Here is an 18,566-nt window from a genome sequence, read left to right as displayed (position 1 = left end):
AAGAATGTGTTGATTGCAGATATGATAATAATAATCTATTTACTTTTTTTTCTTCTAAACTATGCAAGTGCTTAGATTTTTGCGCAGACACTTATTTTTATTATTGACGAAGACCTTAATTTAGCCACTAAATGTCAGTTTTTTTTTTATATCTATATAAAAAATTTAAAACACCGTATCTAATAATTGTAGCGATATTGTCTTGATGACCTGATAATTTCAGGGTTATAATATTTAAAAAGTCTTCATTTAAAAATACTTAGAAAGCTGTTATATCCCTATTTATTTGGGAAGATGAGAGGCATTTTAACCACATTTTACAGTTTGAAGTAGACATGCATTAGATATATACCATCCAAAGTTCAATTTCCGATTATGAAATCGAGTATGAACTCCCATTACAATTACATTTTCTTCTTATATTTATATTACCAGTGATTGACTGACAAAGGGTGAGTAATCTCAATAAGCACTGTTCTGATCAGAATGTTAATTGAATTTCTCCGTCCCTTTTTGAATTACTATGGTGATAAATATTTGATTCCTAGAAAGGGGTGTGTATTTTTAAATTGATATGATGTCTTGGTTAAAATTGAAGGTCTATAATCTTGCATAAGAGAGAATAAAAAAAATGTTTTCTGCGACAAAAATGCAGGATATAATTGTGTACAAAATTAAAAGAGAGAAAAAAATTCACCTGGCTGTGCGGTGCAAATAAGTTAGTTTACCAGGTTTTGAATGAACATAACTTTTCCAGATCTATATAAAAACTTCCTGCTTCATGGCAAAGTCAAATGTTAGTAACTTAATTAACGATAACACATTTGCACAATGTTGAAAGCCGTACAGTAACATTTTGTTCTTTACAGTAATTTCATTTGGTAATTGATAGAAAATTGTCTTTATATTGGCATTTATACCATATCTCTTTATTGTAAGAGAGAAATCTTCTGAATTGTTATCTATGGAGTCCTAGTTGCGGATCTGTTGACCTTCATTTAGATATTTATGCCACTATTGAATTTTGTCTGTTTATATTATTTTTTTTGCATGTACAATGTTACTGATATTTTCGTTTTAATAACGATTTATTGTTGAGGAAAACTAGAGGAATACAACATTACATATAAGTTTGAATTTCTTTTCAGAATGTCTGAATATGACGATATTTCACCTGTTGTCATTGACAACGGTTCGGGTATGACCAGAGCCGGTTTTGCTGGTGATGAAGCCCCAGTATGTATGTGCAGTAATAGGCAGACAAAGGTCATATACAAAATGCAAAGTAAGAATAATGTTTCGTATGAGACGCAAGTGCAATTTAATAAAAAAAAATAGGCGAATTTGATTTTTCGTTTTCGTGCTTGAGTAGGAATTGACTATATTACAACAGAGCAGTTTAAAACATCAATTTCTGTGCACAATAGACGCAACTTAGATGGGAAGGAGGTTGAAGGTAGGTCGGGGAGGGGAGTGTCGTTGGTAAAATGGAAACCGAAAGAAATATAGTTTTTGCAGCAATTAGCGATCATTTAGATATCATTTTGGCATACAAAAAAATCCAAATATTTTCGTGTCCCTGCGTTTGCTGAAATCTAAATAACGCTTTATCAATGTCATGCAACCAAATGGCCATTCGGGATTTATTCCCATCACAAACGTCCAATGCCAAATATTGAGAAAAAAACGCATGAATAATTAACGACACACGTCATTTAATAGCTAAACGACCGACAGGACATACAAGTTAAAGCTAAAACTGCCTAAGTGCATCCTTACTTGAGGGGACTTGAGCCCTTGTTTCTTTCTGATATTATCAACCGCAAATCCAAGAACGTTGTTGACATGACTTATCATTGATCTGGTCATAATTATAAATTACCTGTTTACAAAACTTCCTCAGGAATAGATTACTTTAGCTGTATTTGGCAAAACATGAAGGAATTTTTTGCTCTTCGAGCGTCACTGATGAGTCTTTTGTAGACGAAACGCGCGTCTAGTGCAAATACAAAAGTTTAATCCTGGTATCTATGATGAGTTTATTTGTTATGAACCATGACAATACCGAAGCACTGACTACTACGCTGATGATACCTTAGGGCACTAAAAGTCAACCAGTAGTGGTAAGTTACCAGTGCTAGTAAAATGAAAATAAAATGTTACAATTGTATGTGCGTTACCGGATTTACCTTCATCAGAAACGTTCAAGCTGAAAATTTGAAAGCCGGATGGATAAATACCGAATAAGGCTAAGTCAGAGCTATAAGAAATCATAAAGTTTGTAGAGTTTAGCTAGTCTCAAATTCAGAAACTGCATGTGCACATGTCGTAAAAGAATATGTGTGAAAAGGCAAGTATAGTACGTATTTCCATGCTTTTTTTCCATCCTAGAGTATGGTGATTTTCCCCAGTTTATCTTCTCTTTATAGTAAGGTAATTTATCCATGATTTATCTCTCTCCAGAATATGGATTTTAAAGATAACTATGTTGGAGATGAGGCACAAAAAAAAACGCGGTGTCCTTTTCTTGAATTATCCAATAGAACATGGAATTGTTACAAATTGGGACGACATGGAACTAATATAGCATGATATTTTCATTAGTTTTCCAGAGGTACCGGCAGAGGAGCACCCATGTCTCCTTACAGAACCTCCACTCAATCCAAAATATAACAGGGAGAAAATGGCACAAATATGCGTCTTAAACGTACACCGATTTACAAACTATGTCGTCAAAGGAATCCACAGCTCAGAAATCTGTGCTATGCGACTGTCATGACGTATGGTATTCATTTCTTAAAAAGTTAGATAACAAAATTACCAAACTCCAAGGAACATTAAAAAAGTAAAATCCTTTATCAAATGGTTAACTCAAAAGCTTAAACATATCAAACGAATGAAAAACATTTATCATATTCCTGACTTGGTACAGGCATTTTCTTATGTAGGAAATAGTGGATTAAACCAGGTTTAATAGCTTGCTAAACCTCTCACTTGTATTGCAGTCTTAAATAATTGCATTACACATATGTTATATAGACAACAATAGGAACGTGTTCGTTTTTTATCTGTACTTTACGTATAATATCTTTAGAAAAATGTAACACAATAAAATATCACTTGAATTGATTTCAAATTAATTTTGCATCTCCAATAACTTGTGCCAATAGACAAAAACTATTGACGTGGGATACATTTTCGCGAACTTATCGTAGTAGCATTGTAAACCACAGTCATGAAATAGAAAACACTTTGGATGTTTTAAATTGTCGGTGTTGTCTAATACCAATAGTTTTTTTTATTTGAAGCTGTACAAGTATATCATATACAAATATTTGTTATTTCTATATAGATATTTTTCGAAAAATTTAAAGTACCGGCATTTTTCGTCTGCATGCAAGGTGTTTTGTCAAGTTATTGGTCGGGGAGAGGGTCTGCAATCATGCTAGAAATAGGAGATGACGTGACACATATAGTTCCTGTTTGTTAAGGTAAGATGACAAAATATATTATTTTACACTGTCGGCCATCTTGATTAGCTAATTATCACAGACAGGAATACGCATGGTGACAAAACTGAATTACCGGCAAAATAGGACTTCTATGTATCTTATATTTTATTAATCCAGTTAGTGGCTACATTATAACATGAAGACACCTCACATTTGTTCATATTTTGCGTTTCTGAAATATTAGGACAAACCATCATGACATTTGTACATATATATAAGATTTATAGTTCATTGCCGAAACAAAATGATATGGCATCTCGCCATTTCGTGTATATATCACGACCAAGATATTCCGTTCATTGCTGTAGTACAAGGTCGAAATATCTTCTTATCCGATAAAATATTTGATCACAACGAATTGTAAAGATTCTCAGTAAATAAATAACAAATCTGAAAAAAAGTATATCTGAGTTAAAAAAAAGATTAAATGATAATTTGTTACCTTTAATGATTACATGTAGCTGGTAAGGTTGTCGTTGTGTTCAAGGTACCGCACTTATGTTTGGATGACGATGGAAAATTAAATAGTGATAACTATTTGCAAATTTTAAGAAGAAAAGGTCAGATGGTTTTTGTTTGAGAGGCAAGTTAGAATCATTGCGTTCATGAGTAAAACAATTATATTTTTAAAAGTTGAGGAAACTCATCAGGGAATGGAAGATTTCCTCGGTCTTTTTAACTAATATAAGTAATATTTTCTTTTACAGGTTATTGTATACAGCCTGCCGTTAAGAGATTAGATTTAGGAGGCAGAGACCTTACCTCCTATTTGCAGACTCTGCTGCATGAAAAAGGACACGGTTGTGTAACAACTGGTAACATATCAGCATAACATACCATTTTCATTTATCTGACCTTCTATACATTTCTAGGAATATGATTGGTTAAAAGCGTCCGCGTGGAGACCGTGTATATTCCATATTAGGTTAGTAGGGAGGCGGGGCTTATTTCATACACGGTTAGTAGTGGTGTAACGTCCCTTTATAAAAACAAAACGATACTGAGAAAAATCTTAAAGGTTTCGACAGACGAAGAAATTGATGATGAAGATTGAAATGAATTCATAAAACACATTTAAACCTAACAACTTGTTATTGTTGGCATCTGTTTTTGTAGGATCAATAGAAGTAGTTTCTTAATGCTAACGGTATTGAAAACTTGCTCATTTTGATAGGTCACTAGTCTAAATTCCACACGTTAAGATAGTCGGTAAGATAAATTCGTTACATAGTGTGCTAGTGACGTAATACGGTATATATGGGGCCAATAAATTCCATATATACCGTATTAGGTCACTAGCACACTATGTAACTAATAATATTTATCAATTCTCTTTTTACAGATATAGCGAAAAATGCTTCATATGGATCTATATCTTAAATTGATTATAAGTGTATGTTCTAAAATTACATTTGGACATAAACAGATGATTTAAATTCTTCCATTCTGAACCCTTCATTTCTGTTTATCTAGTGAATATGTAGTGTGTTTCTCTGGCGTAAATACAAAATTTAATCCTGGTATCTATGATGTGTTTTTTTACAACCACTGGGTCGATGCCACTGCTGGTGGAGTTTTAATTCCCCGAGGGTATTACCAGCCCAGTAGTCTGCACTTCTGTGCTGACATGAAATATCATTGATATGGTCATATTTATAAATAAACTGTTTACAAAACTTTTGCATTTTTGAAATACTAAGGCTTTTCTACCTCAGGAATAGATTACCTTAGCTGTATTTGGCAAAACTTTTAGGAATTTTGGTCCTCAATGCTCTTCAACTTCGTACTTTTTTTTTGGCCTTTTTAACTTTTTTGGATTCAATCGTCACTGATGAGTCTTTTGTAGACGAAACGCGCGTCTGGCGTAAATACAAAATTTAATCCTGGTATCTATGATGAGTTTATCTAACAGATATAAAGATGAACCCACGCTTTTTGTCATCTTACTGCAACCAAGGAAGATATTGGACCAAGAGATTCATCTTGTAAAGTCACTTTTTGAATATACGGACGGACGGATGATTGTGTTGACCGTTATGTAAAATCTATATATATATAAATGAACAGAAACATGTTTCACCTATCATTACATCAATGTATAATGCCGTCCTTTTGTCCTCGTGTATTATACCACCGAATGCGCTGGCTCATGATATACACTTTTAATGATAAACAGAACATAAGCCACTAGTGGAACATGAACGACTAGCCCGATCGAAGATTACCCCTGGTTTTATTGTCCCGTCTTTTTCAAATTTTTCCAATTATTAATTCTTCGTATTAACACGTTGAATATATAGTTTTTTTTTTTAAATTCTGAAATAAAAAATCAAAAGAACTGTTAGAAGACTTACATTCAAAGTCATTTGGTCGTTTGCAACTACAGAAAAAAAGATATGACTTCTCATTTCATTTCTATTTTGTTTTGGGAAATCATACAATATTAAACTGGAGCAATGATTTGAATAAAAAGTTATCGGAAACTAACACAACAACAAACTGTCTGTTTTATTTACAACATGTGTGTTACGGACGTTTTGGTTTTTCTGTGCTTAAAATGTCTCACAAAAATATTTATTGCAGGTAATTTTGAAATTGTTAGAGAAATGAAGGAAAAAATGTGCTATGTTGCGGAAGATTATTCAAAAGAAAATACTTGGTCTGAATGTTTTCCTGATGTTGATAAGTCCTATGAACTTCCAGATGGAAATTTGATTACTATTGGCAAGGAGAGATTCCAGTGCCCAGAGATTTTGTTTCGACCTTCGAAAGGTAAGGTAAATTTATGAAAATAAGGATATGAAAAGTTCATGAACTGAGGACTCATATAAGTTATCCTTCTTGTCCCGAAAAGATAAACTAGTCCCGAAAAGATAAACTAGTCCCGAAATGATAAATCACAATAAGAAATTTAAACTACCATTACCCAGACAGATCTGGAATAACTGACACAAACTTAACCAAAAACCAGTAATAAAATCATAAAATTCGTCGTGTTTTCCATTCAAGTAAAACTACGATAATTAATAGCATTCAAAAATATCAGATTCGAGGAAATTAAAACGGAATGATGGTCGTAGTTTCGAAAAATGGAACATTTCCGTGGAAACCAATCCTCCATTGTGTTCACCTACTAACACTCAGGTTGTGAGTTCAAATCCCAAACGTTACAGGTGCCCTCGATTTTAATCTAAATTGACTAGGATTGTCAGTTTTCTGATTGATTAACGAATGTCGGTTGCACTCCGGCTTCTTCATTAATTAAGACTGACCGCCAATTTTTGGGACGTATACCTACGTTAAAGAAACAATAGGAGTTAACCAATCTATATTTTCGATATCAAAATTCATTCTATATATATGTATTTAGTATGAATCTGCAGGATGTTTACCTTGCTTTATATGGTGAAAGTATTAAAGTCACATGTAACAACTTTAATATTCTTAAGCAGTCCTTTGTAACCAAGTATATTGTTTATTTTCAACCCCATTTCCCCCTTGCATAACTTTAGTTCTGATTCCTTAGATATACTTTAATTTTTTGAAATTTTTTTTTTAACATGAATTAAAGCTGAATATTGAAACTTTAATTCAGTAGTAGCAGCGTATGTGGTAAATTGATGTAAATTGATGTAAAAGACCCTCAGGATAATTCCAGATATACTATAATACACAAATACAACGATTCAATCTAAAGTTGGTCAGTATGTATGCATCATTATATTGTAGATTGATTCCGAATGTGCTCGGAATGCTAAGCTATAAAAAGAATAAGAACCATTTCTTTTACAGATTCGGCAAATAACAAAACATATGTATTAAGTACCTTTTTTTTCTCTATGTCGTGCAATAAAGCAGACATAAAACATTACGATAATACAATTACACGCGCTGGTCTGTCTATTTATATTTGATCTATCAAATCATCAACAATTGACTATGGTCTTTACCACAATAAACTAGGTAACGTTTAATCCTGAAATATGCACGAACTGTTCAAATCTTTTATTCTGCTTTTATGCATTGGTGATTTTTTCCTATTGAGCTTTTAGAATTTTTTCAAATGAAATAGTTTGAGTTAATTCAGTAGCTATGAATTTGGCAGCTTATACCCCTTTTAATATCAACAGAAAGAATATAAGATATTGTAATGCCGACCTTCCCCCTTTTTATAGTATATCTGTATAGTTTCTTGAAATTATTGAGGATACACGATAGATGTTAGTGAGATGTTCAATGTTGAAAATAATATAAGACCTGTAATTTGTTATTTTGGCTGTTGTTTCAAGGATACGACATATTTGTGTATGTTAGTATGTTAGGAAGTTTTATTTCACGTACTGATTCCATATTTTCGCGGTAGTTACCTTATTAGACTATAAACCCAAATAAAACTCTTCTTATGATCTACTAATCAATTTTAAGTCGAAACCCATTTTTATTGATGAAGATCAATCCATTTTTACAAATAATATCAACATTACGGGAATTTCCCTTGTGTGATCCATGGTTGCTGATTGGTAAACAATATGTAACAAGCTCTGCCATTGGTCAGTCGGAAGTATAAAAGCAAAAGAAACAACAGAACCGACGGAGTGTTTGTTTGACAAAGAATTGGAAGTGACAAACTTTAATAGAAACTGGAATATGTCTGGGAAATACAGACAAGCGTTGAAAGTTAACTTTGTTTTAGTTTAAGTACGGGTGCCGGTGACGGTGCCAAGTACGGGTGACGGTGACGGTGCTAAATACGGTTGCCGGTGATCGTGCTAAATACGGTTGCCGGTGCTATTTAAGTGATATTGAAGGTGCACATTAAGTGTTCTGGTGGCGGTTCCGACATGATTAATATGTCATTTAATTTGTTATACTACGTTGTTGTCGTCTATAATGTAGTAGGGTTGTAATATCCTTAAATTGAGATTATAGAAAGATTCTAAATAAGAGACAACCTTGTTACTTGACTGTTGAACTATAAACTAGTTTTGTTTGTATATGTAAGACCAACCATTACCGGGGACCTGGCCAGACCAGTAAGAGAGCCCATTCTCTCCGTCGTGGATTATTGTTGATATTAATAAAATATTAAACTTTATTTTATTCAGATATTTTATTTCACAACTGAGAATATACATATATATATATATAAACACAAGTATACGATTTCCCTTTCTGTAACGTGTTTTGTCCGACAGTAAACAGTGGACGTCGAACCTTACACTTTATAGATCATTTTACTCTCTTTTTCTTTGTGACCCTGTGTTCTCTGGTGGCCGACATTAGCACCAGGGAGGCAGCGTTTCAATATATCAATCCTTTTCAGAAAATTAAAGTGAAACATATGTGAGACAAAAACAATATGATATCATGACAGTATATTTTCAGCTTAAATTACAGAAAATTCTTATCAAAATAAAGTGTATTATAAAGATGAAATCGAGAGTTGCGTAAACAAACGGGACATTCAAACTTCTTAACCGAAAATTATACAAAACAAAAACATGCAACAAAAAAAAATAAAAAATAAAACATGCACAAAAAAAAAAAGAAAAAAAAAAACAGTATACAAAACACAATATAAAAAACTAAAGATTGAGCAACACGAACCCCACCAAACAACAAAGTCAGGTGCTCTGGAAAGGTAAGCAAATTCGTCTCCTTATGTGACAACAGTCATGTTCCACATGTAAGACAAAACTCGGTAGTATGTGGCATTTATTATATGGTTCACATTTTGTTCTGTTTTAGATATAGGATCTGATGGTATTCACAAGTTATTGTACGACTCAATAATGGCAGTTGACATGGACTGGAGAAAACATTATTTTACAAACATAGTTATATCTGGTGGTTGTACAATGTTCTCAGTAATGATAAGTCAGTTATATACTTCTTTTGTGTATATTTCCACCATTACCAGTCCTAACTCAAAAAGCTTGACATAATGTTAGGTATATGTCCATAATTGAAGGCCATTGTTATTAACAATTTCAATTTTTTGCTCGTTTTGTTTGTACGACATCTCGTTAATATTTGAAATGCATCTCTATTTAATCATACGAAATTAAAGTTAATTAAAGAGATAAATCAGGAAATTTTGATAAGATTACATGCAATAAATATATCAATAATATTATTAATTGTTATTCCAATATTTGCCACTGGACGTCAAGCAACCAAGAATCAACCAATTAATTGTTATTTCTTTAGTCTCAATATTTACAATTGTAGGCTTTAAAACTCAAACGTTTTGTTCATTCATTATCTAGTAATAGTTTTGCTCCGACCTTCCTTCTGTTTAAATTCCTTACTTGGATGTTTTTTTTTCGAAATATTCAAAAGACGTCTCCTTTCTTTAATATATTGTGTAATTTGTTTGTGGAGTATTTATTTTCTCTGTTTTACTTATTATTACTAGTCCTTCTTATACAAAATAGCCATCAACATGTAATACTATACAATTATATGTACAAGTTACTATCAATTGTGATTGATATTTGAGAATGAGCTCACTGAAATAATCAAAAGAAGAGGGATAACTATACAAATTTGTGATACAAGCTTTATATTTACGAAACCATTTAAAGCTGACTATACGGTGTGGGGTTTTCCCATTTTTTAGGGCCGTACTCGAGGGCTTGTTATTGCTCATATTCATTTCAGTTAATTTTGATCGATAGTTGACAATCATTCCCCCTTTTTTTAGAGTATACAAACATGACAAAACAGTAAACATTGCAAATCTTAACCGTCATCAATGCTACCTTAAAATGTTATATGCCAAAACCAATTCTTACATACCAATATAAAAAGCAGGGTTAAAAAAAATAAAGTTGTTCCTTAATCGGTTATCACAAATTTATAGAAATTCAATGTATTGTAGGATTTGCAAAGCGTCTGCAGAACGAATTTGCAGCTTTGATTCCAGAACGCATGCTAACAAACGTAGTTGCTCCCCCAGAAAGAAAAGATTCCTCGTGGATTGGTGGATCAATTCCTGCTTCGCTATCAACATTTCAATCCAGGTGGATCACAAATGCAGAGCACGAGGAATATGGACCCGATATTGTTAACAGAAATTGTTATTAAATCATCTTAAGAAACTCTATAATCTGGTTTTTGATTTTGCTTTTATTCTATGAGTTTTCAATTCGAAAGAGTTTGAGTTACATCCGTAGACCTTGCTCAGAATTCTAGTATTAGAAACGCAATATCAGTATAACCTATCAAACTTTAAGAAAAAAGTCTTGATATAATAATCCTTATTATACATTGGCTACAGGTAGGGGAGGGCTGAGCTCTCACAAAACATGTTAAACACCGCCGCATTTTTGCGCTTATCCCAAGTCAGGAGCCTCTGGCCTTTGTTAGTCTTGCATGTTTTTTTTAATTTTAGTTCATTTATATGTTTTGGAGTTAAGTGTGACGTCCATTTTCACTGAACTAGTACACAATTTTATTTAGGTGCCAGCTGAGGACCACCTCCAAGTGCGGGATGTTCTCGCTGCGTTGAAGACCCATTGGTGGCCTTCGGCTGTTGTCTGTTCTTTGGTCTGGTGTTGTCTCTTTGACATATTCCCCATTTCCATTCTCAATTTTAATGTTGACATAATATTGCAGACTTACTACAGTCATCTACACGTTACAAGGTTTTAGATAGGACTCCTTGAATATGTTATACCTTACATCAAGCCATCTGCTATTCTGTCGATACGTTAATGACAACAGATTTCATATTTTTAATCTTTGTATTTCAATGTATTTATTGTAGCATTGTTATTTGAATTTTGAAACCAAAACAAGCAGAAAATTCGTCTGTTTGCTCTGTAGAATTGTGTGCAAAGTGTATAAAATACGTTGCAATTGTTAATTGGAACATATTTGTTGTTACTGTGGTGCTATGACATCTACACAATATATACAAAAAAGTTCCGAGCATATTTTTCTATTATCAGTTTGGTATACAGTTATATTATCTGTCTGTCTTTTTCTATTTTAGCCATGTCGTTATCAGTGTATTTTCGATCTATGAGTTTGACTGTCCCGTTGGTATCGTTCGCCCCTCTTGTATACCTTATCAGGTTACAAATGTACGCAGAAGCTATTAAACCAAGATTATTGTGTTCGTTGATTATCCTTTTAGAAAAAAAATCCGATTTCACCAAAAAGTACACTATTTATAAATTCAGCGTAAATTAAATGAGACATTTCAATATTTAGTATGAAATAAGGTATTAACAATGATATTTATAACCGCATACTTTATATTGGTAAACAAAAGCTCTAAATTATTATGTAGGTCAAAATACAAACCCTTGGAAACCTGTTCTGTTCACATTGAAAAACAAGGAATAAAAGTACTGTTTTTGAAAAGATGACTCTATCTCCGGCGCAGAGATCATATCCGTTCCGTTCTACGTAACACTACACTCAATATTAAGTGTAGTATTGCGGAGCATGTACGGAACGGATATGAACTCTGCACCGGAGATTGAAGACGACTATATATTTTCAACAACTTTATATATAACAACACACTAGATATCAATCAGCTAAGGTATAGATACAAGACGGTAGTTTAATCATTTTTATTGATGATTGAAACCGTTTGAACTGATATTTGCGACTGTTAAATGAATGCCCAAAATCATACCTAGACAATGTGTCGTAAAGTAAAACAGATTTAAAAAAAAACCTGCACATCAGAGTTACGACTGCCCACTTAAAACCCATAAAGACAGGACATTATGTTGAAAGATATCATCGCTTTATGTTTATCATGTCAAGGTGATGCCTTGAGAAGAAAGTAACAACTATCCTTGATCAAGACTTGGGTTGATGATACATAAAGGTAGGGATTTTCCCTTTTCAATTATACTACCTACCTTTCCATTGCAGCATGTTGTAGAAATTGGAAATAAATAACAAAAAAGACGTATATTTTAGAATGGCGAATTGTGTAAATAACTGTATTAATTTACAAGTATGTCTACCTCTTGAATATTTCGTATATTTTTACACTTTTGTATTATACATTAGAATATGCTGCTTAACAAGAATACATAAATGTGTTTGAAAGATGAAAAATCAAGAATAACCCTAGTCTGCAAAATAGCAGTAAAACATTATTACGCCTCCGGTTTTTGATTTGCTTCGAGATTGTTAGTTTTTGGTTTCCTTTGTTCTGTTTTGTCATTGTCGTTTTAGCTTAAGCCCTTGTTTTTTTTAGCTTGGAATTGTCAGTTGTTATTAAAATTATTATTATTTTTAGTATATTTTTATAATTGTTATAGTGAATTTGAATTTTACAAATGCGTACTATGAAATGCCTTATAAATTAAGTCGCTTCATTCATATGCAATTGTTTTCATCAGTATTAGAAACATATAGTCATTTCATATTTTGGTTTTTAAGTAAGGATGAGAGGTTGGTCAAAGTAAAAACTGTTTATCATCATATGTTCGAATCTCGGAAACTAGAAAAAAAAAAGTTTCAAGTAAATATGTTCTGACAAGGACGATTTTTCTTCAAGACCAAAAGTAACAATATATAATGAAATGAAACGTATAACGGTTGTCTTGTCTTACCAAATAAGAAAGACTATCGATGAGTTGTGGCAATTACTGGTATAAGTCAACACATATGGTCATCAATCGACATATATATATTCCGGTGTAACATATTTAACATCAAGTTGAAATAAATTTTACTGTTTCTTAATTTCTGAAAGCAAGGCGCTTTCTACTCTAGCACAGTGCGTTGTAATTCTTGAAACATTGCCTTCATCGTAACTGGTACTATAAATCAATACCATAAGTAAAAAATATGTCATATTATATAACAAGCGAATCACATGTTTGTCTAAACAACATTTGTTCAACAAGTGGATACACATCCAAAGTTAAGTATGAAACTTGTACTGGAGAGTTACTGTATTTTACACATTATGCCAAAGGTTACTTTGGAGCTGGTATACCCCTTTTCTATAAATAAGCAAAGCAATCTATAAAATCAGTTAATTATCACATTCTGTTTGATGGTTTAAATACATCCTTTCAATCTTCCTTTACAAATCTAAAACAGACAGATTTATAATTCTGGCACTAGAAATCTAGAATCTGGTTAAACTGTTTGTTTATGAATTTATGAGTACTACAAAACCTGCGCTGTTTCATCAACATCATTATTATATGACTTTCTGCACCTGAATATGTAAAAACGTACTTAAATAGGATACATTAATATTCAAAGTGTATATTTGAGTACAATGCCTAATGAACAAGATAACGATTATGTATGTAGTACTAATTTTATTAGTATATGGTGCATCACATGCACAGGCTGTTATGATCATATCTATCCAGAAACCACTACACCATACGAAAACATGATCATTGTATATTAGGCTCCAACCTTAAATCTTTTTAAAAAATTTATTTATTTGATTATAAATGTTCGTACAAAAATAGATTGATTAAGAAGGAATGTGAAACATTGGTGTATCTGTATTGAATATAAGTATACAATAAAAATAAATATTAAACAAGAGAAAAATATTGGGCCCTTTATGTTATTGAAAAGTTTTTAATTCTATCATAACAGTGAATAAGGTGTTAAGGTTTCATTTCAAAACAGTGTTTACCAAGTTTACACTGAAATAACGATGTCTATTAGAAAACAAGAATACCGAAGTGAAGGTAGTAAGCTGTAATTTGCATTTACGTACTCATTCGAAAAAAGAAAATTAAATCAATTCCGATCGCTGAAATATTTACATTTTATCAATCTTTCTGTCTAATATTTACCTTGTGTGTCGACGGCTATGACCCTGTAATCAACAATGGTGTGACGTTCATTCATTCGATTGGTCAAATGTGCGAAGGTTTTCTGTCTTCATATGTCCAATTGTTATGACTTTTGAAAAGATATGTGCTACTATCATTTACTATCATAACTACTCACCTGTAACCGGGTGTATATCGTAGGAAATATTATCCCCGTTCATAAAATTATATTCAACACAATTATCAGTTTATTACAATCATTGTCAATTTAAGAATGCAAGCTTCCTTATAGATTTACCATACACGTAGTTCTTCAATTAATTGTCTAAACAAATTAAAAAACAATATACAGTTGCTTATAAAATAAAGTGAGTATCTTTAAACATTACATTGTGATAAACACCTCGTAAGTGATTTAAAAAAAAATGTGGATCAATAATACTATTCGTCTATCATGTCTATGACGTGATTTAAACATAAATTTTCGAATAATGATGACAGGCTAATTGTGTCACAAATTGTCTTGTGATACATACGATTTATAGATAGTTTAAATCCACAAATCTCAACATGTAACTGTACTTATGTCATGCACTTTCACTACGCCTTTACATAATATCATCATTCATATCAATTAAAATTACCATCAATTTATAATAGGATTCGTTTTGCTGAAACATTTTCTTTCTATGACGTGTTTTGTCTTTTTCGTCTTTTTTTTTGGCATAAAGCAAAAGAAAAACTAAATATATGTTAGTCCTACCTAAATGGAAAGAACAATTTATTTGTTGAATTTTCAAGACGAAAAAGGAGTGACATTTGAATAATCAGTTCAACCCTACAATATAATTTATTTTTCATCTAAAAAATCGGTATTGCACTTTTCTTTGCTGTAATGAAAAATTACTCAACCTACAGTAATTGACTTGAGTGTCTCTGTGAATTAGTCACTGAATAAACAGGGAAATTATCAAGTGAAATCAAATTTATAAGAAGTTAGTTAGTTTTAAAATTCATAGTTAATACAAACATTTTTGGAAAATATATAGTCACATGATTACGGAAAATGAACAGTTTTTATCGGTTTTGTTTCTAAGTATTAGAACTTTATGATCATTGAACTTAATCTTTTGTAAAGAACCGTTAATCAGTGGTCCTAATGAATTCGTGCGTCTTATTGATTGTTCTTGCAACCAACTCAAACTTGAATTAAATATTGGTCAGTCTTGAAGTCGTCATAAGTAGTAAATTTCAACATTGTGATTGAGCTGTCGTACGATAAATTGTACAAATATGAAGTTTGAGACGACTAATGTACTTTCGTTTGCATTAAGCATGCTGTTTCAATTTATTACCACGTTTTCAGCCACGTGTTCAGGTCTATGTAATGCATACATGATGATTTTAACAAAATGTTCGTGTATCTAAAAATAGAAGGTAATTAGCTATTCATGATCATATGTATCTTTTTATATCTTTTTATATTATTTACAAGTTTGGTGTTTTTAGTTCTAATCAATTTGTTAATTTCGTATGTGTTCAAAAATTCATTTTTGAAAACTGCAAAAGCATCTATACCTTTTTGTTGATAATTTAATATATGAGTACTTTTATCAATTGAATAGATCATGATAGTTTAGAAAAGATTTATATCATAATACAGAGGATCAGATACTTTATAGCCCAATATTTAAGTTTTTATTTTAAATATATGTGACCCAATTTGGTTTTGCTTACAAGCACATAAACTTTGTTAAAAAATTCAGGAAAGTATTGACATTTAAGAATGAAGTGTTCGTAGTCTTCAGTCTAATATACAGGATACATATACTTGTATTTTGTATGTTCTACTTTTGTAGTAATTGTTCACATGGGAGAATCTACATTTTTGATATTTAAATAGTTGTATGTTTCTTAAGATAACATATTTCAACTTGTTTAGTTTAGTTTTTCTGTTAACGGTCAGGACAGGTTTTTAATTTTTTTTTACAGACGTTTTCAAGGATTTGTCTGATTTTAATGTATTTAGCTATAGTTTTCGAATTGAATTTTTCAGTTGTGAAAGTTCTGAGATCCAATTAAGTTTTGGGGTTAATTTCTCCAATATAACCTTTTGCGAAATAAGCCCTTCATGATCAATGTCGAAATCATTGATGTTAATAATACTATATTTATCCAATTAAGATATATTATTTATATCATTAATTGATTATGTGATGAAAACAATATGAATGCGGACAACGATTATGTTTGTCAATTTTCTAAATTGGTTACAGCTACGGACACAAATGATCCGGATACGAATGATTTATTTCACTAATTTTTTTATTTCAGTACAAGTAATACCCTTACAAAAGAGTACGCAACCGTTTTAATAAATGAATTTACTTCTTGAATTTTGAATTTCCAATATAAATTAAATGTATAATTAAATGTTGAAGTCTTAAGACAGATTTTTTTTTCCACCAAAGATTGTAAACTGTATTTACTATGCACTACTATATATCAGGATATACCCATAAATGTAAATGCATAAACATTCGATGTTAGGATTTTACATAAAGGCAACAGTAGTATACCGCTGTTCGAAACTCATAAATCGATAGAGATAAAAACAAATCAAGGTTACAAACTAAAACTGAGGGAACCGCATCAATTACAACACAGGTGAAATTGTATGAATTTATTTTTAGAGAAAAGCATAAGTAATCATGTATTATTTTAAAGATAAATTCATGTATATAACGGATACATATTTATGTAGGTAAATGTATTATAAATCATGTCAGGGAAGCCAAAAAAATCTAATAACGATTTGAATTGCGTTTTCTAAATTATTTTAGTAGAAGTTTGATAACGTAATCAAGTGATATACCAGAATAAACGAAAACAAGACCGAAGACTTACCTGAATTCAGTAAGAAACGATACTCAATTTATTGAAATAATATAAATTACATCATTTGGTTTCCCAGCAGTCAAACTGTGTATTTGTAACTATTCATTTGCATATTTCCCGCATGTTGATAAAAATCAAAGTGACAGTTTCCTTACATTTGACGTTATATGTCATCTGAAAAAGATAAAAAATATTTTGATTAGTAGATATAGCATTTACTTGAAAAATACTATAGACAAAAATGCAAATGTTAAAAAAGGAAACTTGCGTACTTATTTTAAATATTTAAAAACATCTTCAAAAGGGAAGCATATTTATGTCAAGTTAATAAATTTCAGTATCGAAAAAGTGTACTTCAATTTAGAATCAGTGCTCATCAGTTAGCTATTGAGAAAGGTAGATATAAAAAGATCGATAAAGATACAAGATTTTTAGACGATTAAGACGAGTTTTATGTTTTAAAAGAATGCACTGCATATGAAAAAGAACGAGATTTTATTTTTAATGAAGCAAGCATTCAATGTAAAAACTTCCCTTATATTTCAAAGTATGAACAATTTATTTGGTTGATGTCACGTGAGTCTGAAAATGTTAATATATCAGTGTCAAGATTTATAAGTACTTGTTTTGAAATAAGAGAAAATTTGCATTCCAAAACTAAATATACATAGTAGTGATGTATATTTTTTTCATGTTCATGTATGATAGAGACAAAATATTCTATTTTATTTATTTTCAAACACCATCTAGTATGGGTTTAATTATTTAAACGTTTATATTTCATGTAATACATCTTTAAAATGCCTGTATATTTAATTTTATATATATATGTATATACTCGGAAACGGGCCCTTTGATTGGATTTAATAACTATTCTTATTCCTATTCTTATTACGAAATTCTCGTCAAATTTCTTTCAAATTTGCTAATTAATCTTAAACCAGCTCAAAACTTAATTCCGTAAAATTTATGTTTTACTACAAAATAACAAATGTATTTTAATGTGTATAACAAAGTATTGTATCTATTTGACAAAAATGTTTGAGATACAAACTTGAAAACTGAAAGTTATTATCAGTTTGAACTGCCGGTCAATTAATTATTCATATTACCAATTTTATTTTAACTGATCAGGCGGGGCTTACGCTTCAATTTGCATAAGGACTGTCTATCGTTAGATGTGTGTGATAAAAATGATTGCCATTATAATTATTATAACTGATTTCTAATCACCTATCAGTGTCATAAAACAAATATACGAAGAAACTGAGTGTACGATATGGAACGAATAAAATAGTGTGAGACTTATAGCCTTTATATGTGCTAAAGCAGAATATTCTGAAGTATTGACTATTGTAGTATTCTGTTTATG

General features: G+C 31.3%; 1 pseudogene; it reads left to right on the top strand.

Moving 5' to 3' along the window:
• Positions 1-1,149: 1,149 nt before the first annotated feature.
• LOC127713989 (uncharacterized) lies at positions 1,150-3,490 on the top strand (annotated as a pseudogene).
• Positions 3,491-18,566: the final 15,076 nt, after the last annotated feature.

Source organism: Mytilus californianus, unplaced genomic scaffold (assembly GCF_021869535.1).
Source record: "Mytilus californianus isolate M0D057914Y unplaced genomic scaffold, xbMytCali1.0.p SCAF_9, whole genome shotgun sequence".
Classification (NCBI taxonomy): domain Eukaryota; kingdom Metazoa; phylum Mollusca; class Bivalvia; order Mytilida; family Mytilidae; genus Mytilus; species Mytilus californianus.
Note: the sequence above shows the minus strand (reverse complement) of the source record. Positions and strands in the feature narration are given on the sequence as shown.